At 42.0% G+C, this 22,582-nt stretch overlaps 1 protein-coding gene across 5 annotated transcripts in view; it reads left to right on the top strand.

Moving 5' to 3' along the window:
• ESRRG (estrogen related receptor gamma) overlaps positions 1–22,582 on the top strand; it is a 645,592-nt gene that overhangs the window by 39,899 nt on the left and 583,111 nt on the right. For 2 of the 5 annotated variants that reach the window (XM_027122198.1, XM_027122191.1), the window contains exon 1: positions 7,202–7,340. The exons of 1 other annotated variant lie outside the window; for it this stretch is intronic. The gene's annotated coding sequence lies outside the window, so the exon portion shown is untranslated. Of the gene's footprint in view, positions 1–7,201; positions 7,341–17,546; positions 17,772–22,582 lie in introns of those variants that run through there. 2 more of the 5 variants (XM_027122192.1, XM_027122196.1) reach the window with 2 other exon arrangements.

The following is a 22,582-nucleotide window of genomic DNA, read 5'->3' as shown; positions in this document are numbered from 1 at the left end:
AGAGCTTAAGATATTTCCTAAGGAATTTGAAACAGGACATTTGTCCTGTTTTTCTTGGTCCTTTCCACCACACCGTGACAGCCATTCAACTTTTCTTTAGGCTCACAATGCTTCCCCCACCCTGTTTTTTCTCTCCTTAGCTTTCTGGTAAAACCCGGTATGCAGCATTTCTGTATCAATGGCAAATGAAGTCAGTGTTAACATTTTTTTTGGAGGGAGAGGCAGTTTTTCATTTTAAGCTTAAATATGATGGGGAAATGACATACTTTATTCCCTTATAATAACTGTACACATAAGGCAGCTTAATTAACAGTAAATGTAGGAGTTTTCTGAGAGAGGCCCTTTCTAAGCAAAGCACCCGTACCCTATAGCTTCAGGCCTGTCAGTAAGGCTGGCCCTGTTTTTTCCATTTCCCAGATTAGCTAAAGACTTCATGGAATAGGAACAGATGCAGGCAAATGCTCTCCCTTAATAATAGTTTATTCATTGAACATTTACGGAGCACCTACTCTGTGCTAGGCACTAAGAATAAAAAGAGAAGTAAAACATGTGTGACACTAAAGGCAGTTACAGCTGAGCAGCAAAGACAGATGTAGTAACCATAATTAAAATATGGTAAGCATAGTCGTGGAAGCACATTGATGGAGTAAAGAGGAAGGCCTGATGGGCCACGCTGGGCTCTTGCAGGGAGGGGAGGGGAGGGGGCTGGCATCTTGGCATCAAGGTGACTTTTGAAGCGTGTGGTTGGGTCCAGTCACGCACCCCTTTGGTGATTACCTAACCACCAATGCTTGAAAGATCCTTCCCTGAGGATGGTAGGAAAGCTATTAAAGAGGAAATCCAGGTTGTAAGAAGTTGAATGACTTGTCCAGAGTCGCAAAAGCCGTCAGAGGTAGAAATTAGACTCCCACTCTGTGTTCTGACTCCAAGTTTAGTGTTCTTTCCATGACGCCGAGTTTCCTCTGCTGGTTCAGCTTCTGGCAGGGCCGCAGAGCTGAGAACATAGCTGGTGACTTGTAGCATCAGGTGACATCTTGATTATTTTTTCCAGTTGAACCTGGTTGCCAAGGAAAATTTTCTCCCTTCTGAACCTGGGCAGTGAATATCTCAGATGAAAATAGAGCCTTAAAATGAAAGAAATCCAGAAAACCCCAGGTATAAAATAAAATCTGAGCTGTATCGCCCTATTCAGAAATTTATGGTATAAATACAGATGTCCATAAATATTTAAAATCACCAACACCCTTTTGCCTTGGGTGTTATATAATTTCATATTTTACAAATTAGGTTTTATTCAAATAAATGCAATTTTATTTCAGATGCTTCTAACCGCCCCACCCCATCTATATTATCAGTTTAAGCCATTGCCAATTTACTAATGATTCCCAAATAAATTTCTCCAGCCACAGATTTCTTCTAAATCTTTCCCGAGGCTGGTAGACTATGGCTGTTCCACAGGCTGTTAAGCCTCGTATATCCCAAACCAAATTCATTATTTTCTTTACGTAGCCTTTATTTGTATCTCTTTGACGTGCTATCATTAATTCAGTTGCCCAAGTCAGACACTAAGGTCTGTTGATTCCAGCTTTCCTGCCAAATACCGTCCCATCCCTCTTCCCCACCTCACTGCCACAATTCTGCTGCAGCCCCCATTCTTTGGCACCTACCAGCTGCCATGGATCTTAACTGTACTCCCTGAGACAATGAGTATTTCCCCACACTAATCCATCTTTCTTAGCACACAGAGCATTGTCCAGCCAGTTTAAACCAAACCAGAAGGCTTTTCTTATTTTAATTCAGTATTCAAATCTTTCTAAAAGGCTGGTCCATTTTCGCTTGTCAGTTAAGTAAAATACCTTGAAGATACATTTCCGTGATGATTGAAGCTTTTATTGTGCCTCAAGGCCGTCATTCTGAATACTGGTGATTATTATATACTCCCCATGTTGTAGGCAGCATGACATTTGGCTTAAATGGATGTGTTATTCTCTTTTAAGTTCAGTTTTAAAATAAACATCTTACATCAGTGGTTCTTAACCTTTCTGGAGTCATGAACCCTTCTGAGAATGTGGTGAAACTTAAGGGTCTTCTCTTGAGAACGAGGCACAGGCACACACACATACACACATATTTTGCCTACGACTTCAAGACTTTGAATTCATCCATGGCTCCCTAGAACAATCATGAAATCTGGGTTGAGGACCCCTGCCTTATACGAAATTGTTTTCTTTCTTTCATGTCAGAGGCATGGTATACCTTTCTATTTTAAGGAAATGTTCTTATGAAGTTGGTCCCCCTCGATTTGATTAGCTGTAATACTTGCCCACCTCCTGATTTCAAGACTGGCCTGGGATAGGGCTGTTTACCTGTATCGTCTTCCTGATTACACCCTTAACTAGCTGTAGGACTTTGTGATGTCCTATAACTAGCAAGATACAGTAGAAATCAACTTAGATCCTTAGCCAGGGGACCTAAATTCTTGTCTCTATAGCCTCTGCTAAGTTTATAAAATTTTTTTAGAAACACAACTCTAGTGTAAAATGAGGCATGTCTGCCATGATGGTATTTCGTTGTATTGGAAGAGTGCTTTCACTCCTGCTATTTCACTTTATCCTAACAAAGACCTGATGAGAAGGTCGATGAGTTATGTCTTCAATGCATAGGGATAAATAAGGAAAGGAACACAGACAGAGGCTTGATCCAAATTAGTTACATCAGGAAATATATAAGAGGTCCCATTCTGGTTCTAGCCCCCAACTGCTCTTCAACTGACTTCATGATTTAATTCAAGCTACAGGTGATCAAGGCATCAACGCAAAAACAGTTGGACCAATTTACATCAAATGAGGTCTGTGCAACCATCTGATTGATTGTGGCAGGAAGAAAACAAGTTGTAGGCAGGCATGAGTGATGACTGATAACATTTTGGCTGATTTGGTTGGCTACTGGTACACTCAGTTATTCATCATTTTATATTATATAAAAGGGGCCATCTCGGAAAAGCTAAGAAGTTTGAACATATTTTTGTGTACAGATTTTTTTCTGAGCTACCCTTAACTATACTCAGAAGTTAGAAATACAATCTTTGTTCATTTTACCTGAGCTACCCAGCATATGTTTGGTATCCTACAAAAAACCAATCTTACTAGGCTGATTACATCTTTCCCTGTGCAAGAAGGAAACTGAAGCCCAGTTTCATGAAATCATTTGCCTGAGGTCACCCACAGCTGATCAGAACCACACCCAGAGAAGATCACAGGGGACTACTTGTCCCCACTTATTTTCCTATATATATATATACTTTTTGCACTATGTGGGCCTCTCACTGTTGTGGCCTCTCCCATTGCGGAGCACAGGCTCCGGATGTGCAGGCTCAGCGGCCATGGCTCACGGGCCCAGCCGCTCCGCAGCATGTGGGATCTTCCCAGACCGGGGCACGAACCCGTGTCCCCTGCATCGGCAGGCGGACTCTCAACCACTGCGCCACCAGGGAAGCCCATTTTCCTACCTTTTTAAGCAGGAGAATTAATATCTTGACACGTAGCAAATTCAACACCCAACAGAGAAAGGCTCGTAACAGCTGAAAAGTCATAATCAAGTTTACAGTTGCCTTCCAAATACTACAATTATATATGTGTCCGCCCCCTGACACCTCCAGCACACACGCTCTCATTAAGTTCTATGTCATCAGAATATGCTTCTCTAACTAAATAGCTTCACCTTTGGCCTTACTTGTTTTTTCCTAGGGCCTGTGTGAAATATGGAGAAATAAGTTTGTCATTTCTCCAGTTAAAAGGATAAAACTGTTGCTACTTAAAACTTTCAATTTCTGTCAAATTGAACATTGGCATCGTAGCTCTCCAAAGGGCAGTTTTGTGTCAATGAGTGCATCAGAAGCTGTTTTATGAGAGCCTGTGTTGTACTTGGCACTTTGTTAGGCAAGCCAGAAGAGACAGGAAAAAAAAAATCCATAATCCTGTTAGAAAGGAATTGGGAGGTGGTGATTAAAAAGCAAACCCCTGAAGCGGTTAAATAACAGTGATGTCATATGTAGAAGTGAACATTCCAGAACAGAGAGAGACAATGATCAGTACACTCAAGAATAGTAAATAATGACTTTGTGGGCAAAATAGGATTTGAACTTGGACTTGACCAATGACATTGAAGGCTTGGGCAATGCTATTGGAGTAGGAGTTAACAGAGGGTGTGAGATGGGCAGTGTATGACAAGCCTGACTGCAAGATTCGACTAGTTAGGATGCAAGTTGAGTTGGTTAGGTGGGTAGATAGGCAGAGAGCGTGATAATGAGGGCTCAAGGCCCTTGAATTTGAATCCCAGCTGGGTAACTTTGGGCAAATTACTTAACTTCTCTGTGCCTCCGTTTCCTTGGGTAAAACGGGAATACCAATAATCCCTCTCTCATATTGTTGTTGAGAAGATTTAATTAGATTTACAAGTTCCAAACACAAAGTTTAGAACAGTGCCTTCAATGTGTTCCATCCACCTTAGTAAGCGTTTTTACACACTTTGGTTTCGTTGGGAAGTTAAACTGAACGTGCTCCAACAATATTAACTATTATAGTCAGGGTGAAGCCAGAAAATAAAGACCTGAAAGTGGTCTGAGGAGTTTGAGCTTGAATAAACAACAGAGAGCCATTCTCAGGCAGAATTGGATTTAGAAAAGCTGGGCTTAGAAGGGATCTTTTCAAACCTCCAGAGAACTTGAGTACCTTGCCTTCTACACTTTACTAGTTGCTCAAAGAGCTCAGCCCTGGGGAAGGAAACCATTTGGTCACCTTCACTGGCATGTGGATTGGTGACAAACAGCACAGAAGGCAATTGTCTGAAAAAAAAAAAATTGGATTTCAAGGGATTAAAGTTAGTCAAATTTTTATGGTTCTTTCTCTTGGCATTGGGTCTGTAAGGGTCCAGTTCTGAGGTTAATAAGTAAAGAAGCTGGGGAACCAGGTTGGTAGGTTGAATATTAATGAGCCCCTCTTGGAGAGTTACTGAAAAGTCACCAGTAACATGGTGCGATGATGTCTCCTCGAATTCTGAGTAGACCCTCGCCTTCTTCAGAATCATCGTTGACCCTGATAACCCCTAAGCGCCAGACAGGTCTGCACTGATTCATCCTTCGGGCATTCCAAGGAGACAGATAAGTAGAGCCAGACAGCTATGTCCAGTTGTTTGGGGTGGCGAGGTAGAGTTAACTTCTGGAATCTGTCTACTAGTCAGTAGTCCTGAGACCCTCCTTCGGTTTACTTTAGTGAGGCTCTTCTCCAATTCGGATTGTATGGTCTTTACATAATTACAGTGTCTTCCCTCTGGAATTTGCTAGTGATTCGTGGTCTGTGACTCTAAAGGGAAAAGACCTAACAGGTGACTTGCCGTTTTCATTAAACTGAGCCAATCTCTCAAATAGGTAAACTAGTTGTAAACCTATAGCAGCTGCAGATTATTTTAGAAGAGTTCAAAAGTTTTCTACCAATCAGCTTTGTTTTTCAGATAGGATACTCTCCTCCATGCTTTATGTTTTGCAACCTTAGCTTCTGCTGTCATCTTTTAGGAATTTGAATCAGTGACTTTACCGATACATGATGGTGACCAAGGTCAACAAGAGGCTTGGGGAAAAAAAATTCCTAAGCCTGTTCTACTACTCCAAATGGGGAATTAGCGATAAAGAAGGGCAATGTATTTGCCAGACCTCGTGCTAGATATTTATTTTTCAGTAATGCATACATAGTGATTGATATACACAATATTATGATTAATAGATGCTACGGAAAACATACCAAACAATGTACAAAGGACACAAACTAGGTATGACAAAAAGACACGCTCTCTGCTTTACCTGTCATGTAGCCACACCATCTAAAATACATTCTCATGTTTGCAGAAATAAATATTAAGGATTAATTTTGAGAACTTCCCTACCGATTCCCGAGAACCTAATTATCGAAATGACAAATACAGTGAATGACCAGCAATATCTTTGTATTAAAAATAAAAAGTTTTCTTGCTATTGTAGAAGAGTTCAAATAAAGCTAGTTATCCTCTCTGCCCTTTTAAACTACCCTTGTGGGTCAGATGCCTGCCCCCCCCCCGCAAATTCCCGGATGTGTCCAGAAAGCCCCTCTTATAGGGGCTTGGCCTTTTCTGTCTCTCTCTCTTTTTCTTCCCTGCCCCCTCCCCATTTTTAAAGGGCTTTAAAGAACATCTCTGGGAGACAAAAATAGCTCCAGTTGTGAGAGGCCTACACACTGGGAATGCAACTGAGAGATGCAAGTCAGCAAGTGCGAGCCGACAACAGGAGTGTCTGGCCCTGGGTGGATGCTCCTCGCTGTATGGGTGCCGCTTCTCTGCCTGGGCCTGGTGGGTAGAAGGGAAAATGGTTTTTCAGGGGTGGGCGGTGGGTCGGGTAGGTTTGGGGTCCGGCCTTGTTAGGAATGGAAACCCCAGCATTCGGGGCCGAGGGGGCTCTTCCTTCCCCTCCCCCCAGGTTTTAAAAAACGTCTTTTGCCCAGCCGGGGATTGGCGACGGTCAAAAGGGAGCCGTTGGCACTGAATGTCACCCTGAAGGTAAAATGAAAGACAAAAGATGAACGCATGCTTGCTTTCCGTTCGGCAGCGGCGGCTGCAGCGGCAGTAGCAACAGCAGGATTTAAAGGGGAAAAAAAACCCCACAAAAAACCCCACACGCACAGACACACATAAATACACACCCAGAGGCGTCAATTATGCCAACGCAATATTGCAATCAAATCATGACAGTGCCGGGAATTTTTTTTTTTTTGCGGGGGGGAAATCTAGATATTTATTTTGCAAAAGGGAGAGAGAGAAAGGCATGCAAACAGAAACGTGCACATACCACGTAACCACCCGAGGAGAACCTGGCAGCCTCTCTCTTCTTCTGCCAAGTTATCATTGAGAAAACAGACAGGCATCATGACGTCCTGGGTCACAGGGAGTGCGGACCGACGCTACCAAGAGCAAAGGGAGGCGCCCGGGCGCTCCGGCTAGCGGCGGGCGCCCCTCGGCCCCTGGCCGCCCGGCTCGGTGAGTGCACAGCCGCGCGGGACGCGGACCCCGGGGGCCAGGCCGGCCCTGCACCCGCGGGGGCCCAGCGGGGGGCCGTGCCCTTGGTCCCGGCGAGCCGGCAGGCACCCCCTCGCCCGCCCGAGGTCGCGGGAGCCCAGTTAAAGGAGGCGTGTGTAAGATGTGCAATGTTCCTGCATGGGGGTTTTGTAGACTTTCCCAGCCAAAGCGACCGGCTTCGGCTTCTTTAAAATCCCCGACGACTCACCTGCTTAACCTGCTGCAGTTCTGACCCTGCCAAGGTAACTGGTCCAAATCCTTATCATCAACATCTGGAGACAGACATTTGCATCTGGGGCATCCTTGATTTGCAGTCCTGGTGGAAATCTCTATTGCTCCCCGCCCCCCCCCCCCCCCCCTTCCCCCCTTCACTTGTTTAGAGTCTCTTGGAGGAAAAAAAAAAAAAGCAACCCTCCCTCCATCACACAACCATAAGTCCTATCCCGCTGTTGTAGACTCGCCTTACCATGACTGCAAAACTGTCAGCGCGTGTTCTAGGGACACTGACCAATTTTCATTTCCATGAGATTTGTTCTTTAAAACACCTCTCCCATCCCCCTTCCTGGATAGAGACTTCAGGGCTTGGGAAAGTGGCAAAGAGTGAGGGCAGAGTTAGGGCGCTGGGACTGGGATGGGTGCGGGGCGGGGGGAGTCCTCCGGTCTCAGGGGGCGAGGGGATCCGGGGAAGGGGTCGTTGGGGAGAGGGTGGTGTCAGGAGTTGAGGACCGCTGTCGTGGGCTGGCCAATCCTTCTGGTGCTTGCTGCTGCCGTAGTCCTAGGTGTCTCCTGCCTGTCCTCTACGCCTCATTCCCTGTCTCCCCAACCCGTTCACCTTCCGTGGGAGTCTCTGAAGTTACACGGAGGTCACCCGACCGTCGTGTCATTTTAAGTATTTCAAACCACCTACCTACCCCCTTCCACCCCTCAAGTCTGTCCGATGCATGTCGGATAGACCCTCCCCCCCTCCATGCTTGGTGAAGGGAGGTTCTCAGAGAGAGAAAGACACAGAAGGCAAAGCTCTCTCCTCCCATTCTCTTCCCTTCTGGCAACCTTTTCCTAGCTGCACCCCTCCCCCATTCAGAATCTTAATGAACAATTCTGGAAAAGTCCGGAAGGGCCTGGAGAAACCCCTCGCATGCCTCACTGCTGTGGAATGATTATGTCTGTGTTTATTTCTTGTGCTTGCTTGGGTTATGTTGTGAATTGCCACATGGGTTGCTTAAGCCAGGGAGGCTCGTTTGCTGTGTGTTGGTATTGTAGTACCAGGACCAGTGGCCACACAGAAAGACACAGGCAGACACAGAAAGCACAGGATTTTTCTACTCTAAACCAGAGGGCAGTGTTGAAAATAACACCTTCTCTCTCTCGATTTAAAAAAAAAAAAAAGAAAAGAAAAGAAAAAAGAGAAAAAAGAAAGAAATTCTCAGCATGTGGGTTAAGTGCAGCTGTTAGGTCCACATATGACTTCCTACTCTTTTCAAAACACTCCTGCATAATACTTTAAGTCAAGAGCAAGAGACCTGGGGATGTTTTGAAGTGTTGCGAGCAGCTGAATGACTTGGTTTAGTTTTGAAGAGAGACTCTCTTTTGTTTCTCACGCTGCCCAAAGACCAGATAGGGGAGTGTGTTTGGAAAATGCCCAAATTCAGAAGCAGCAGGCGACAGAAAAGAGGAAGAAATGTTCTCCCAGGGAAGGCAGGGGATGGGATTGGGGAGTGGGGGAGAGGTGTCAGGGTTTGTTTGTTTGTTTTTTTTCCCTGTCCAGTAGATTTGATGTTATCAAAATGAGTTAACCAACCTGAGAAAACAGTGTTCTGTCCTTGTGGGCAAGAGAGGGAAATTTGAACAGTTCTCAAATCTGAGCTCAGGAAGGTACTTGAAAACATGGATGGAGATGGAGTCACGTGGTAGGGTTTCTTTTCCTTCAAATACAAAAAGAGTTGAGTATATCATGAAACAGGCCTATGTGATCTTTCAGATATAGATTTGTCTGTCAAGCATGGCTTTGTTGTTTTTACTAAAACAATTCTCATAACTCTTTCGACTCATGTTATAGAGAATTAGAAGTTTTTATATTGAGAATGGTATCATATAACGCATAGAACTATCCGTTGACTGGGGAGATGAATGTAGATAAAAGATCATTTCTTTTCTTTAATAAATCAAAATAGCATTGAAATCTTTGTGCATGATGTATACGGAAACCTGCTGGTCTTTTTAAAGGGGAGATTGCCCAGGGAGCAAAGAGACCTTCTGATGGGTGGTGCTTTAACAACAGAGAGCAGATCAATCCATTTGGTTTCCATGTCTGTGCCACTCAATTTATTCTGTACAATTTTTCCAGAAATTAAAAGGTTACCAAGAGACTTCCACGTTCCCAGCTCCAACTGAGCACCACTTATTACTGCAACAGGATTTCAATATTAAGTGATCTGGAAGATATTTCATCTCTCATTTTGAGTTCTGAATTTGAATCAGCATGAGAATGGCAGGGCAGCAAGATGAGGTATAACTAACCTCGTTGGCAGGCAGTGGAAGGGCTGGGAGGGAAAGTGTTGCTGAGAAGACTAACTGGGGCTGTTCTCAGCAACCTTGTTTACAGGGACATTTCAGAAGCAGCTAGAATTTTCACAAGAGCCTGCCAGAGGTAATGGGCTTATGTTTGAAATTGATCCTAAGTGTGTCTTTTTTTTTCTCCTTCACGGACTTGCTATGTACCTTAGCTGAACACTCAAGGCAAAACTTTCCTTAGGCCCCAATGACATTTGCTAATATAGACAAATCCCTGGATTACTGTGTCACAGGAAAGGAGGTTATTTATGAGGTTCTCCTTTGTTTACAGATGTGTCCATGCAAGTAGCTTTAGCCCTGTTTTATTTGTTTATTTTTCAACAGCAGGCATGCTTGACTGTGTTCAATGCAAAACAAATCACATCCGAGGAAGTTAAAGTATGCCTTGCAGGTTGATCTATAAATTGGTTTCAATTAGACACTGGAGATCTCATTATCCCAGTGAGGGGAATTTATGACATAAAGTAGGAATTTTGTATTTGTTTCAAAATTGTTGGAAAACTGTGGGAACAGAAGGATTTTGAGGGAAATGCCAAAAACCACGTTAATGAAGAAAAACAATGTTGAGATACTTTTGAATAATAGATAGGCTATGTGATGGTCAACCACAAGATAACATTCTTACACAGTATCTTTATGGCTTTAAATTGGCTGCATTGTCAACTAAGCCTACTCCTCTATTAAGCCATTATACTTTTCAATTATTTAACATTTCTGGCCAACCTATCTTCTGTGGTCTTTTTCTGTACACATCAGAAACGATGTGTACAGTAGTAATGGCTGGCTGCTAGTGCGGGGACTTTGCAGTGGAGAAAGGTTTAATTTTAACTTCTTGGGACAAATACTACAAAGAATGCACAGAGGAAAAAGAAAAGTTATGGAAACAGACGGAGCCCTATGCGATGGAGAGAGCTACAGCCTCCAAACGTACCTAATACAATTTGAGTTAGTCTCACTAAGAAACCTTGACAGTATCTGCCTTCTAGGTACTGTGCATTTGGAAACACTGTATCTCCATTTTAATGAAGATCTGTTTCCTCCAGGGAGCAGTTGGTGAATCCTTCCGTTGAACCACTGGTATGAGGAAACCAACTGCAAATTTTTCCTTGAACAACAGAATCTGTCGTTTCGAAGAAACGATGACTGAGTTTCATAGTACTGTGATTTTTTGAAATTCACTGAAAATATCTCTATAAAGTCAAAATAACGTACCTCTTGTGCCAACAAAGAAATTTTCTCTTGTCACTTTTTAAAAGCTGTGAAATAATTCTGCTTTGCAATTTAGTTTTAAGGTTAGCATTGCCATTCCAGTAGAGTAAGCGGGCCTTAGGAATCAGAGGAGGGAATTACATAGGCGTTCTATGTACTTCTTATGCTCTCAGGTTAGCAGATGGGGGCAGGTGCTGTAGGAAAGTTGAAGGATCTTTCTCTGGAACCATCTTCTTTTGATTATTTTGAACCTAATTTGTAAGAGTATTTTGTTTTGGAATCAGTGGTAGTGGTGGCCCAAAAGGAGAGCCGGATCCTGTGAGGCCTTCTTTTGAGAGACGATTGCAGAAACTAATTCAGTCTTTTGAAATAGAATGTAGACACACAACCTAATGATTTGGGATCTTCAGAGTCAGGTAACTGGGAATATCTTTGCAAATCATTAAAAATTCTCTAAGTAGACATTGTGATGATGCTAAGACCCTGTGTGTCTTTATCACATAGCTAGGACAGTTTTCTTTTCCTTGGCAATTAGATGCCATTCATTTACTCAACCCTGAATGATTTCTAATTGCGAAGGCCCACTCCTCCCTTAGCTGACTTACTGCATCGTATTGGGTGTAAATCCCACCTCCCACTCTCCCTCTGATATGTCCACCATGTACAGATATTTTATAATGTATTTATACCATTATGCTCGATAATTCCTGTGGTTGTGAAGAAGAATCATTGATAGTTTTAAATCAGGCCTCTGTTTATACTTCTATTACGAAAGATGCTTTGTTCATGGAAACAAAGGAATGATCATAGTTGCCGCAAAAGAGGGTTAAATGTGTTTAGAATTCCTGTGATAAAATGCAAGACCCTGGAGAATCAAAGCTATTTTATTTACTTTGGGACACTTATAGCTGTTTCAGGTGACCCGTCTGCTAAAATAAATAACCTGGATAGGACCCTTTAAAGGATGCTATTTAATGAATGCGCTTGTTTTATTTTCCTTACATAAATGAATTTTTGTTTTTAACTTGGAAAATATGCATATCTGACACAGTGATCTTTTACTGTTTGGAAGATTCAAATTCAGAATGCTAACTTCATATGAAGCACAGCAAAACTTTTGTACTCCTAGTCTGATACATATGTGGTAGGATAAACAGTGTTTCCAGATATCTGTGTTACCAGAGTGACCCATTTCAATTTGATCTCACTCTAAGATATATTAGATTAATAAGGCTGATTTTATGACCAATATCATATTCACAAATACTTGTTTTCATTAGCACAATTATAGATCGTGAGGTAAATTTCCATATATGTTAAATACTAACAACAGAAATAACTAACATTTGTATAGTGTGTTACAGTTTATAACCATACGTTATCTATAAGCTGTTCTTTGGAAGAATATCTCTTGCATTTTCTTACTCAAGAAGGCAATCAGGTAAACATAATATGAAAATAGATTCTTTTACCAGAGTTTTCTTTCTCTTTCCTTTCTCCCTTCCTCTTTCCCTCCTCTTCCTTCCTTTTCTCTTTTTTCCTTTCTTAATGGAGAAAAACCTAATGATGCTTTTTTTTTTTTAGTGGGGCATGTATAATTGCTTATGACACATTTCTATTAAAAAAGGAGCTGTAACAAGCAATCCAACAGGATTCTTAGAATCTGTCTTCTGCCTACCAGTGTTCTTGAGGAAAATGTAAGGTTGCTGAAATCATTTCATGCCCTGTATGTTTTCAAACATAAATCAGGAAAATTGTTAGCGAGTTATAGCTCTTCTTAGAGACTGTGGCTATAGTGCTCTAGTAAACACAGGCTATATATTTTTCCAAGTTATTACGTGTGGAGAGAAATCCAAAGTTGGCTATTTAGATGAACAGTTTAATTCAGTTATTAGAAATCCATGTTCTATTTAGGGTGAACATTTATTTTCCAAAGGTTGAAACAATGGGACATAATACCGGAGGACCCTTTGGAGCCATCAAAGTTAGAAATTTGTGTTTTTTAGCTAATGTGTACATTACTGAACATCGATCTTCAGCTCAGGGACAGTCAAAATGGTCCTGAGCAGAGTTTATTCTATGATCCGGTTGCCCTCTTCATCCGAGAACCGTGACCCTTTGTTTGTTTCTTTCTTTCTTTTTTTTTTTTTGCGATACGCGGGCCTCTCACTGTTGTGGCCTCTCCCGTTGCGGAGCACAGGCTCCGGACGCGCAGGCTCAGCGGCCATGGCTCACGGGCCCAGCCGCTCCGCAGCATGTGGGATCCTCCCGGACCGGGGCACGAACCCGTGTCCCCTGCATCGGCAGGCGGACTCTCAACCACTGCACCACCAGAGAAGCCCTGTTTTTTTTATTTCTGAAATGAAGGGATATGACTTGATGGTCTCCAGTGATTCTGAATTAAGTGATTGATTAATAATGAATAAACCAATTAATCATACTCCTGTTTATTTCTATTCTATAAGCTAATTATTTACATAAGTATGGCCTTATGCCATGACTGGAGCTATTAGTGTGTAGAGTAGTAACTAAGCTCCGGTTCAGGGGTTTGAAATGAAAGCCTCATGAAATTTAGCCACTCAAGTTTACACTGAAATTTTTCATTTATAGACTAATTATTAGATATATACTTTTTTTTTCACAGAAAATAATCTTAAATGCAGATGATTTTTCTAGGCTAAACCATAAAAGCTTATGTTACTTACTGAGGTGAATTATTGTATATCGTTGAGAAAAAAATGTGAAAAACAGTTCTGTTATGAAACAAGTGATAAACGTAACAGAAAAGCCATAAAACTGATGATAGTTTATCATTTACCTAAATTCTGGAGGGTTGATGTTTAAGAGAATACACATATAAATGGAAGTTAAAAAGATAGGTGGAAACTATTGCAGAGTATCTGAAAGGGATTTTTTTTTTTAATATTTTATGCAAGGGATTTTTAGAAACTTCCAGGATTTTTAGAGACTGGCTGCAAAGTATTTCTTTCCCTGGGCATAGTGTAACATTAACAGTACTCCTAAGTTCCTCACCTGTAATAAGATTTGTTTTTTGACAGCCAGTATTGAAAAGTGAGAGAGTGAGAAAAAACGGAGAGAAAAAATTATGCTCTGAAGTGATTGGTCAAGATGTGAGAGAAGAAAAGATGGAAGGTGGTTGAAGGTAGAAAAGAGGCATATGGGGGTATGTGTGGTGTGTGTGTGTGTGTGTGTGTGTGTGTGTGTGTGTATGAATGAGATAGAGAGAGAGAGAGAGAGAGAGAGAGAGAGAGATGGATGGCTTGGTCTGCATTTAACTGATCAGTAGGTTGGGAAACCAAAAGGCAAAAGAGGGAAGCTAAGGCATGCATATTCTTCCTGAAGAGAAAGTACAGTATGTGAGTTATGTGGAAAAACGTTGGAATTAGAGTTTGTGCATCCATTTTGAAATATTTGCTAGGCCACTCATTGCCTGTTTTGATCTTGTGAAATTATTAAGTTCTCTGAATTTGTCTTATCGGTAAACGTGTAAATAAGAAAAGCATGTGCTTCCAAGATGGTTGTGAGAGTTGAGTGAGACTCATGTGTATAAAAGTGCTTGGAAGTTCTACCTAGTTTTAGGTGGTGAGGAAAAGTCATTGGGTCAAGCGGTTCTCCGTGCTGACCAGGTGTGACAAAGGCTTAGGCCAATTCGTTTAGCTCCAGAGTGGTCTTTGGTAGGCATGTTTCTTGTCCATTGTGGCCCAAGAACTGTGGTGGGTTCATTACATATTCTTTTATTTAGGGAGGAAGCAGGAAGTAGTATGCAGCTGGCCGGTTGAAAAGAGCGGGCCTGATAATTCTAATGTATGCTATGCCAGTGCACAGGAACATATTTACTTGCTCTACAGTTGGCCACAGCTTGTCTAATACACAAGTGAATGACTTTGGAAACAAAAGCAATGTATCCAATAATTGTTTTCTTTGTCTCGAACATTGCCTGTCATTCCCACTTTTGCCAGGACGCTGATATTCATCTAAACTTCCTGGATTTTTGTTAAGGCTGAAGGAATCATGGTTTGGCAGTAAATACTAATTAATACTAATATAAATTCCATTTAAAAAAAGATTTCCAGGCTATAACAGAACTGATTAGTGCAATACATCAGCTGAACTCCAAATTCTAAATTCTATACAGATCTCTCAAGAATATTTTTATTTTTATGTAGGGTTCACTGATAAACGTTTAGCCAATTCTTCCATCAGAAATGGCCTACACTTCAAAGCCTGAAGTGAAGCAGTAGATCAAGAAGTATTCAAGAAATTTGGGCTGTTTGTTTAGACAATATATCTTTAAAAAGCAGATTCAAAAATCTGCTTGGACTTTACCTGAGGTTGGTCCTGTGCTCTGCTCTAATTCACAAGATAATGATCAACAGAATTCTATACTTTGTGATCTGTCAAACCTAGAAACTGAAGTGAACCTAGAAATCAAGAGATGTCTTGGGATCAAGTTGGAATCTAAAAGTAAATATTCAGTGGCTCTTACCAAAATTCTTTAGTCCTCAACATATAGAATATATGCTAACCAAATGGAGAAAACAATATTTGGGTGATTTAGTTATGAGTCAGTGTTAAAAACTTTGATATGTGTGTAATTATTTGAAAGTAACTGAAAACCTAGCATGAACTCTGGAAGGCCACAAATAACCTCCAAACCACTCTTTGTTGAGAAGCTGTAGCCTCTTATGAGATTGATCATAGAGAGTAAAATGGACCCAGCTTGAGTTTCTTTTACATTTAGGAAAATTTATTAAACACATAATGTGTTTAGCATCAGGTTAGGTCTGGTAGAGAATACAAAGTAATTTTAAGATATAGTTCCTCTCTTTAAGGGAATTACACTATCTTTAGGGGAATATAATAACACACATTAAACTATTAAGATAACAGTCCAATATAGCATGGTGCAGAAAATGAAGCCATGTGACAGAGTCATATGTATTGCGACAGAATCAGAGCTTGGGTTGAGGTTCAGGCTATCATTTACTGGCTGTGTGACTCTCACCTCTTTAAGCCATAGTTTTACCATTTACAAATTGGGCATAGTTTCATCTGTCTCCTAGGATTGTCACGAGAATCAAATGAGACCAAGTATTTGAAAGTGTTTTTGTGCTTTATGATAGAGATTACACAAATTCCAGGAGGGGGGGAGGAAGGACACTGATAGCATTGCACTTGAGAGTAGGGGCCGTGTCTCAGCTGACCTTGTACCCCCGAGTCTGTCACTGGGCCTGGTTCTGAGAGGGGGCTCAGTAAATGTTGGCAAATGCATGCGTGTCAGGCACTGGGGACAGCCCTTGACCTATGTTATTCTTTAAATCTTCCCAATAATCTTGTATGGTAGATATATATTGTCTCCATTTCACAAATGAGAAAACAGAAGTTCAGAGATTTTAAGCAACTCCAATCTCATGTAGGTAGACTGTAGTAGGGTCATGTTAGGAAGCTATCATTACACTACAGGGTCGGAAATTATCATTACGCCTGAACCTTAGTGTGGGCAAAATGAAAAGCAAAGGCCTTGGATAACTTACCAGTTGCCCAGGCAGCTCATGGGCCAGCTTTCAGAGAAGTAGGAGAACACTTCCCGGTGCTGCCTGACACATTTAACGTGGCCTTTTGTTGAACTGTCAGTCCTGATTCCCACCCTTTGAAGTAAGGTGCAAAATCGTGAGAAAATACCATATAATATACCATTACCTAGGCTTGTCATTGGGACAGAAGGGAGAGGAGGGGCAGTGAGGCACACACAGATGCTGAAGTGGTTAACCAGTGACTTGGATTAAGTTTTCTCCAGCAACCCGCACCAAGTCCCCGAGCCCCCTCTGTCTCGTACACTCTCTTAACTTTCCCTCTCAGAGTTGGCAAGGTCTGGAATTTCCATTCTCCTCCATGATCAGGTGGTAAAGAAGGTGATGCCAATACCAAACAGCATATTCACGTTCTGCATGGCTTGCCTGCCCCTAACATCCCACCAGCCTTATTCTATCAGTAGGTTCTACTGGAGTGAAATTTTACAGTTGTGCCTAGTTTAGAATCAACAGTAATAAGATGGCCCCCAACCAAACAGGAATTTGAAAACTCCAGCCTCTGAATTTGGAAAGCAGAATAGAGAACTAGGTACCCCCGTCCCCAATCCTATGTTATGTTTTCCTCTGTTTATTTGTGAGCAATGTCCAGGGAGCCTGAAATACTCAACACAGGATTAGTAGTAACCCACTGTGGATCTGAAGGTTTGTATAAGAAATTGAGGGGAATGCATTTTAAAAATTGGGATTCATTTTTAAAAATTCTGTGAAAATACAGTACATAGGAGGTCAGGACAGCAGAGATTAGGGACTATATTTAAGGTAAGTCCAGAGAATACCTTGCACTGTTAGCAGAGTCCAGCCAGTAACAGTGTTTAGTTTCCCAGGAACTGCGCTAATATAGTCGAGATGAAACCTGGGGTGGGGTGGGAGGGGCGATGCTTTCCATGCTCCTCCCCGATCTGTGGTAAGTCTGCTGGGTTGAACTGTGTGAAGTTGTCAAAGGTGGCTCTGCTCTCCAGCCCTTGGCACGAGCTCCGCTGAAATGTGATGCCATTGGTTTTCAGTAAAGGTTCCTTTCTGCAGGGCTGCAAACACAGATCAGCTGCTACTGTGTATACACAACCAGGGAGCAGATCAACCAGCACATTTAAAGCAGCCTTTTTAACCCCGAGACTTTCCAAGACCTCCTCTCCACGCAGGAACTTTCCTTCTCTGTTGTCAGATTGAGCACCCTGCTCTTGTCATCAGATCCGAGCTAGGCTCCCTGCTGCACAGTAGAGAGGCTTCCTTAAGACATTTGTCCTTGAAACTGCACCAAACTCTTGGAAGAACCCAGAACGTGTAAGTATGTATGATTTAGGCAGCAAGAGGACAGGGCAGAGCTGCAATCAACCATTATACAATATCCGATTAGCAGGGCAAGAGGGATTTTTCCGACGTTTTGTTACATTCATTTTCAATTCGTTCTGAGAAAACAAATCAATTCTAGCTTCTGATACAGTGACTTTGCAGTAGATGGGGTTGTATGTAATATGTTAGCTTTAACTATTTGCTGTTCTCATTTAGCATGGAGATGTGACTTGTGGGATGGTGATGGTGGGCATTAAACTATAAAACTTCTAAATTTTGATTAGGAATGATAATTGCTGGGCATGTCCATCTTGAGAAACAAGTTTGCTTTGGGGAATGTTTTTAAAAGAATTAACCACCTAAATTCATGGACAGTAGAATGAATTCGGACCGTTCTCGCTCTCAATAAAACATATTAGTTTGCAGTTTTCATTTACTCATAGAGAGCATTCCGCTGAGGTTTTGTCTTAATTGAATCCTACCCAGTGCTGTCTGTGTGATGTTTTACTGGCTTGTGTATATCTGTTTAAGTTACTTTGCTAGATTGCAGTCTGGTTAAACCTGTGTTTAGGCACTCTCTCGATCCTAAGAACAACCAGTGAAAGAAATGCTCACAGAATTTGGGAGGGGGTGGGTGGGTTTGTTTTAAAGGGTGGTCGTATTACCCTTGAAAGCTGTTTAGCTGCACAACGTGAATGGCTGTCAGATGGAGACCACAGACTGAATACTCTGAGGCTCTAAGTCAGATGTCAGCTTGTCCACTTTCATAACTCCAGCCAATAAAAGCTCGTGCCCCTTTGCTATCAATTTTTAATATGTACCAATACTTAGGTTTATAAGATTAATTTCTCTCAGATTAGGCTGATTGATAGCTGGACTGTGGTTTCTTAAGAGCTGGTTCCCTGAAACCCACAGCAGAGCTGCATTCCATTTAACTAGTGGATGTAAAAACGGGTAACCATGGATTCAGCCACCACTCACTGCCAGTGCAATGACTTGTTGTAAACAATACAAATGAGCCAGGAGAGCAGAGGCAACCAGACATGAAATGATTTTAATAGAAATTACGGTAAAAGGTCATGTGATGTGGTATCAGCTTCTGTTCGGTTTTAAAGGGAAAGTCTGTCTTTTCTCCCCCACCTCGCCTATTCCCAACCCACCCAAGTAGATGTCTCCACAGACTTGGCAGGTCCCATGCTCTGCTTCCGTGGAGAAGGGTGGCCAGGGTAATTCTGGGCAAAGTGTGGTGACTGGTGGATTTTCAGGGTAAGTACCTTCCTTTTTAGAAACCAGAAGGACATCTGCGTCTTCCTGGGCTTCCTTCATGGAAGGTCATGCTAATTGCGTTCTAGAAGTCCTCAAGCTTTGATGTAAGAGGAATAGGTCATTTTGTTCCTTAGCCTTTACGGGATGCAACTGTCTTTTCTCTGCCTTCTGAAGCCTCTGGATTATTTCGTAACCTCGGTGTTTCTGAAAACTCTTATTGGCTTTAGAAGCAACTCCTGCAATATGGTAATGAGCACATGCAGATACCGGGAGAAGTGCTGTGTCTAACCTCTAGGTTTGCATCCACGCAGACCTTTGCTGAGTTCTACAAGGACGAGCTCTTACAATACGATTTGCATTTCTCTGGTAGAAATGGTTTCCGTGCGTGAAAATGACTGAAGTGTTCATAAACGTGCCTTCAACCAAGAAACATTAGCACACTGTACCTGTGTCAAGTGCTACCCTCATGGCTTGTTTGGTACTGATCCCAGCTGTGCTTAGTCAAAGGCAATGAAAGAAGAAACTCTAGTCTTCAGAGTCTGGGAGAAAAAGGGGCGCTCAGAAGCCAGATTTGGAGGGTGGTCCCGAGTTGGTACCTAGTGGGCACGAGAGAAGGGGCTCAGAGTCACTGTCGCAGACAACCCCAGGCACCTTGAGCAAAGGTCTGTCTCTATATGTGTTGTGTGTCAAGGTGAAACAGACCTGAGCTGGTCTCTTGAGCCATGCCACCTTCTGCGCACAGATGGTCGAAATCATCGTATCATCTTGGAACAAAAGATCATGCTGTGTTTATATTTTACGTCCTTTTACCATGCAGGTACTTCTGAATAGATGCGTGATTGTACACATATAGATGTCATACTGAATAAAAGAATTTGGGGCGTTTATTTTTCTATTAATACCTTCACTACGATAGACCCCATCGGCACATGAAAAAAGCATGGGGGTTGTAATTTAGAAGCTCAGTAAGATATCAGAGCATCAGCCTTCTCTATATACACTCAGGAGTTTTACCTAGTGGACTCTTTGTTTATACCTGTGAGTGTTAACATAGTACTTCTATTTAAGCTTTTTTTTTTTTTTTTAATGAGTTTTTTAAGATGTTGGAGTGCCTCATCGCATGCTTAGACTGAAGAATTCTTCAGAATGTTTTAGTTGTCTGTGGTCGCATGGTTTGTTAGCTATTCTAATATTAGCTTTGCTTATCAAAAAGAAACAAAAGAAGAAACTGTAGTCATTCATGTTGGGGGCCAGGGAGGAGCAATTTGAAGCTGACAGGGGAACACCAAGTCCAGGTGAGGTTTTGGGTAAACGATAATAAAATACATTATTTTTACTTTTCCCAGCCTTGATTCTCCACGTTGAAGAACAGGAATAAAGTATCAACTACAAGGTGGTTAGAAGCACAGACGGTGGAGTCAGACGTGGGTTAGAGTCTTTGCTCTGGACCTCGTTATGCTTAAGATTTTGAGCAAAGCGACCATCTCTCTGAGCTGCCACCTTGTCATCTGCAGATTGAGGAGGGTAATGCACACCAACGGGCGGGTGAAAGGGTTAACTGAGCTAATGCATAGAAAGTATTACTATTTCCCACCACGTCTGGCATATAGTAAGTGCTTCATAAGCTGTTCCTAGTTTCATTATTATTTTTGACCGAGGAAACATTTGGGGAAGTAGAATCCTGCTCTAAATGCTGGGTCAGAAAAAGACAATATTCACATCATGGGTTGGTCCTGTTCTAGTGACGGTTGTACACGCAGTAACTGGTCATCACTTGGGAGATGGTGATTTAGTTTGTAGCCTAGTGTAGTGTTTTTATATAACATTTGCTAAAAGCCTAAAGTAGTATCTTTTTGCCATGTATTTTTTCATTTTCATGCAAGTTATGCAGGAAAACCAATTAATTTTTTTGTGTTTATGATTTCTGGTAACTATGGCTGTTGCGGTAACATGCACATTTTATCTATGATCCTATTGCTAGAGTTGAGAGCAGAAAAACACCTAGAGGTATAAGATATTCATCATTACATCAATCCTACAAGCTTAAAACTAGTGGTAACTAGTTCTCAATGATAATCATATCTACTAAAGAGCAGTAATAATTAACAGGCTAGCTAATTAGACACTACCAAAGAGACATTTCTTTTTTAAAAAATTTTATTGAAGTATAGTTACTTACCATGTTGTGTTAATTTCCGCATATAGCAAAGGGATTCAGTTATAACATACATATTCTTTTCCATTACGGTTTATCATATTCTTTCCATTACGGTTTTTTCATATTCTTTTCCATTATGGTTTATCTTGAGAGGATTGTCTACATGTTTACTGTGTCCTTTGACCTTCCTGAAATCTAAGGTTCTGATTCTCTCCTTCCTTTCTCTCTCCCTTCCCTCCCTCTTTCCTTCCTTCCCTCCCTCCTTCCTTCCTTCTCTCCTGCCCTCCTTTTATCTCTTGTATATTCTCTCAACTCTATAGCATTTACTTTTTCGTTGTGAGTCAGAAGGGTTCAGGGAACAGAAAAAGAGGGAGAGGAGACCCACAGTCTTTTTATGTTAGTCCTGGTTTTATAAATGGAAACTTTAAGAAGAGTCAGAAAAATCTGTTTTTCTTTCTCCCGCTATTGAACTGGAGAAGCACATCTGAAGTGACCTGCAGACTCCAGGGAAGCCTCGTTCGGTAGCTATTTGTTGATTCATTGATTAAACGGCATGGAGGGAAGGGGCATGGGGTACGGAGATCCCCTTAGTAGTGAGAGCTTTGAAACCCCAGGCTGCAATGTGCAGTAGGTTGGTTTCTCTGTGACCTTCCAACAACTAATCTCCTTTAAGATCGGAATCAAAGCAGTTAAGGGATTTTGTCAGATGGGTTTTGCCTACAGTTGGGGTTTTGGCAGTTGTGTGTCGAAGGCAATACATTCTTCACAGGGATATGAATTTTTTTTTTTTTTCCAGAAAGGAATGAAGACAAGGTGCCAGCAGGAATCTCTAGAGAGGGGCTCTTGTTTATCCATGGTAGTGTTCAGGCCGGGACAGCTGCAAGGTGGATGACTTTCTCACACTTCCCAGCCAACTTTCTCTGTAACCACCCTCGTCTGATGGTCTGGTCAGCAAGTGCACTCATGCAGCGGGCCCCTCTCTGTAATCTTCTCTTCAAAGGGCAGAGAGAAAGCCTGAGATTAGAATCCGATATCATATGAGTGAGGATGGGTGTCTGGTATCTATTTTGGGGAGATCAGAGAGTGTAGAATTAGAGCTGGAAACTGTTCATTTTAAATGGATGAATGGGGACTTCCCTGGCTGTCCAGTGGTTAGGGCTCCACGCTTCCAACTGCTGAGGGTGCGGGTTCGATCCCTGGTTGGGGAACTAAGACCCCACATGTTGCATGTGGTGTGACCAAAAAAAAAAAAAATTAGGTGGATGAATGACTTGTCCAAAGTCACACAACTTATGAGTTGTACAACCAGGGCTAGAACTTGGGGTGTCTGACTCCCAGGATGGCACTCTTTTGGGGGCTCCTGGCTTTCAGTGAATAG

Source organism: Aethalodelphis obliquidens, unplaced genomic scaffold (genome assembly GCF_003676395.1).
Source record: "Aethalodelphis obliquidens isolate GAN/ISIS:26980383/991018 unplaced genomic scaffold, ASM367639v1 scaffold24, whole genome shotgun sequence".
NCBI lineage: Eukaryota > Metazoa > Chordata > Mammalia > Artiodactyla > Delphinidae > Aethalodelphis > Aethalodelphis obliquidens.
Note: the sequence above shows the minus strand (reverse complement) of the source record. Positions and strands in the feature narration are given on the sequence as shown.